Source organism: Mus caroli, chromosome 11 (genome assembly GCF_900094665.2).
Source record: "Mus caroli chromosome 11, CAROLI_EIJ_v1.1, whole genome shotgun sequence".
NCBI lineage: Eukaryota > Metazoa > Chordata > Mammalia > Rodentia > Muridae > Mus > Mus caroli.
The window spans coordinates 112,727,905-112,732,132 of NC_034580.1; positions in this window are offsets into that span (position 1 = coordinate 112,727,905).

Below are 4,228 nucleotides of genomic sequence, written 5' to 3' on the forward strand. Positions count from 1 at the left end.
TCTCTCTCTCTGGCTCTCTTCTCCACTGGCTCCTGATGGGGTAAGCAATAAAGTTTGTGCTGCAGAAGATTCCGGTTGCCCTGAGCGTGTTCTTACCAGGGGGAACAAAAGCGGCGGGCAATACAAAATAACCTCTCTGCAAATGACATCTCATCACAGGTTCTGCAATGTGGACATGGGTTTTTTATGGGAGGGGTTTCTCATTGATATAGTACAGGGGAAAGCATGTATGTCCTGGGGTGCAGCTTGAGTTTCTTAGCGGTATCTACTTCTGAGCCCCTTTGTACTGTGTGTGTGTGTCTCTGTGTGTGTGTCTGTTTATCTGTCTGTGTCTCTGTAGGTGTGTGTGTGTTTGTATGTATGTATGTATGTATGTATGTATGTGTCTCTCTGTAGGTGTGTGTGTGTCTGTTTGTATGTGTCTCTTTGTAGGGGTGTGTGTGTGTATCTGCCTGTCTGTCTGTGACTCTGTAGGTATGTGTGTATGTGTCTGTCTCTCTTTGTATGTGTCTCTCTGTAGGTATGTGTGTATCTGTGTGTGTGTGTGTTACTGGAGATGGAACACAAGACTTCACGTATATTAGGCAAGCCATCTATTGTTAGTGCATGTGTGTGGCAGAAGTGTTGTGCCACGGTGCACATCTGGGAGCAAAGAGGACAGCGTTAGTCCGGGCAAATGCAGATCACCAGGCTTGACAAGCACTCTTACCTGCTGAGCCGTCTACTGGACCCTTCGCCTGGTTTTAAATTTTGAGATGAAGTTGCTGAGGCTGACGTTGGACTCTTAAATCCTCCTGTCTCAGCCTCCAGAGTAGGTGGTAATCTAGGCCACTGTCACCAGGGACACGTATTGAGTGTCTTCTCTTGGCCACAGCCCTCCCACACACCTATACTCTCCCGCTCTGGCACCTGCTCACTTTATAAGCCCCTACAGCAGACTGAAGGCTCTTCCTAGAACTCCACCACCTGCCTTCCTCGGTTCTAGTACTGCGCAGTAGAGCAAGATCATCCTCTGATTCTCCACCCTGAGGCGCCCCCTACACTGAGGGCCTCTGGTGACTGAGCAAGCCTTCGTAAGGATGGCCTGGACATTTGGGTGCTAGAGAGCACTATTCTGGCGGTCCCTCACTGAATTCTGTGTGATGGGCAGTCTTTCCCAGCTGGAGCACACAGGTATCTCATCTGAGCAGTGTGGTGACTGAGCCAGGTTCGCCATCTCGGAGTTCCTTGCTGCACTTTGAAGGGACCAAGAGAAGGACAGAGCATCCACTGGGACTTAGTCACAGGGTTGGGGTGGCCATTTCTTCCCCTCTACCCAGGATCCAGGCCTTAGGTACCTGCTTGTGGGGCTGATATTTTTGTTTTGTTTTGTTTTGTTTTTAATTTTACTATGAATGTGGGCCTGTCTGTCTGTCTGTCTGTGTACCATGTGCATACTTGGTGCCCACAGAAGCCAGAAGAGGGATCTGTCTGATGTTTCAGACAGTAGTGAGCCTCCACGTGGTTGCTGGGAATTGAACCTGGGTCCTCTGGAAGAGAAGCAAGTGTGGGTTTTTCTGGTACATGGTGAGCTGTACCATGTTTCACCTTGCGAGGCAGGCAGGACAATCCCTCTCTCCATCTTCTGCTCTGAGGAGGAGAGATGGAACAGGGCCCGACGTCTGAACCTTTCTCATCCCTGGCCTGCTTGCTCAGTCCAGGCCTCATCTTTTTTTCCTCTGAAATCTCTATTAGCAGGCAGTTCGCACCCAGCTTGAGACTGGCTAACAAGGCACTCCTACCTGCGGAGGCCAGGCTGGAGAGGGTGTATGCTTCTGCCTCTGAAATTCTATGTGGGTTAATTAAAACTGTGGAGAGCCTTTCTCCTGAATTATTTACAACTTCAAGGAGACCAAACAACAACCATGGAGTCTAGTTACAAATGCATGTGCCTCTCCTTAGTGGGGGTGCAAGGCAGGCTCCAAGGCTAGGGTGGGGGAAAGGAGGGGGGAGTCGTCCTTCCAGGGCTTTGAATGGCTTCATTTCAGGAAGCCACAGGAGCCAGTGATGCCCCGTCATGCGGGAAGCCAGCTGCAGAACGGTTTAGAAAGTTCTGCCCACAGAGAAGCCAGACCACATCACCTGTACTTTTTCTTTCTCTTTATCCCAGGAATAAGGCCCCTGTCCTCAGGGAGGTCCCAGGAGGCTCATTTTCCATCACAGCCTTGCTGTAGGCTGTGGCCGGTCTGGGGCATGTGTTGTTCCTTGTGTGCATCCTTGGGGATGGGGCTGGGAGGGTGTGGGGGTGTTGTGCTTTTCTGCTACAGATGAGGGAGCTGCCCTTAGGCCTGAGTTGGACAATGTACCATAAGTGCCATGGGCAAGGATGCTGGTCTGAATTGTCAGGATAGCCTGCAGCCTCTTTGCTGGTCCCCAGACAAGGGGCTCCCCTTGCCCACAGGTGGTCCTGGGTCCATACTCTCTTGCACCTTCTTGATTTGGACAAAGACCCCAAGTTTTCCCTTCCTGGGCTCCCTGTCTCCTATCTCCGAGCATAATGTCCAAACAACACCATGCCAGATTTTCCAATGATGAGGGCACTGCAGCCCAGGCTGCCCTTGGACTTGATAGGAAGACCTTGACCTTCTGATCCCCCTGCCTCCTCTTCTGAGGACTGGGAGGCATGTGGCACCACATTCTGTGTATGCAGTACTAGGATGACATCCAGGGCTCTGCGTGCTTCATAGCACTCTCCCGCCTCAGCTACATTCATGCTGGGTACCCTTCTCCTTCCTCCTCTTCCTTTTCTTCCTCCTCTTCCTCTTCCTCCTCCCTCTCCTCCTTCCCCTCCTCCTCCCCCTCCTCCCCTCCTCTTCTTCCTCTTCCTCCTCCCCCTCCTTCCTCTTCTTCCTCTTCTTCTTCCTCCTCTTTTTAATTTTTTTAAAGATTTATTTATTTATTATATCTAAGTACACTGTAGCTGTCTTCAGACACACCAGAAGAGGGCATCAGATCTCATTACAAATGGTTGTGAGCCATCATGTGGTTGCTGGGATTTGAACTCAGGACCTTCAGAAGAACGGTCATTGCTCTTAACCAATGAGCCATCTCTCTAGCCCGGTACCCTTCTCCTTCTCCTCTTCCTCCTCCTCCTCCTACTCTTCCTCCTTCTCCTTCTTCAAGATTTATTTTATTTTATGTGTGTGCATATTTTGCCTGCATACATATACATGTGTGCCACATTTGTGCCTGGTGCCAGGGATCCCCTGGAGCTGGAGTTACAGACAGTTGTGAGCTGCTGTGTGAGCTGGGAATTGAACCTGGGTCCTCTAGAGGAACACCCAGGGCTCCTATTGGCTGAGCCGGTTCTCCAGCCCTGCTCCTTTTATTCTTACTATCTCTGGTCAAGCCAACTTCAAAGGTATCCCCCAGCTTCAAGATAAAGTGATGGTGTCCCGGGCAACCTCTCCCTAGGGTGCTGCTGCTCTTCCCAAGGTGAGTATGACCTTGTTACACATGCCCCTCCCCCGTTCTTAAAACATACCCTTAACCCCTTGTTTGTGTCTAGGGACCTGTCAAATGGCAGTGCTGAGCAGGGTATGGTGATGCATGCCTTTAACCTCAACACTCAGGAAGCAGAGGCAGGAGGATCTCTGCAAGTCCCGGGCCAACCTCGTCTCTAGAGCAAGCCTCTTTAATTGTCTGGTGGCTGTCCTATCTGTGATGAGGGAGTAGCGTTTGGCGGCCACCAAATGAGGAACCAAATGAGATGCCAGCTGCCCGCTTCTTCATCTCAGTCTTGCCAAAGAAAGAGTAACTGTGTTTGGTATGGTGGCTGACCTCAGTTTTCTTCATTTTCTAGAGAAAGGCATGTAGTGGGTCCCAAGTTTACTGGCATTGTGACCTCCTTGGTGCGTTTAGTCATGTTGCTAGGACTCAGGCAGGGTCAGAGGTCACTCCTCCCTTTTTAAGAAGCACTTTCAGGGTAATAAATATTCATCTGTATCCTGCAGAGAGAGGACCAGTTGGCAGGTCTCACCCTAGGGAGGGGTTGGTTCTTAGGGCCTGCAGTAATTGATTCCTACCTGGGAAAAGAGCAAATGTGGCCAGGTGGTGCCCCTGTTGTCACCTGAGCCCTGAAACCAAGAGAAATCAGGCTGCATACCGGGTAATATGGCTGGGAGCTGAGTTTAATGAGAGAGTGTCTTGTGGAGTCTCTTGTGGATCGATTCTTTTTTTTTTTTTTTTT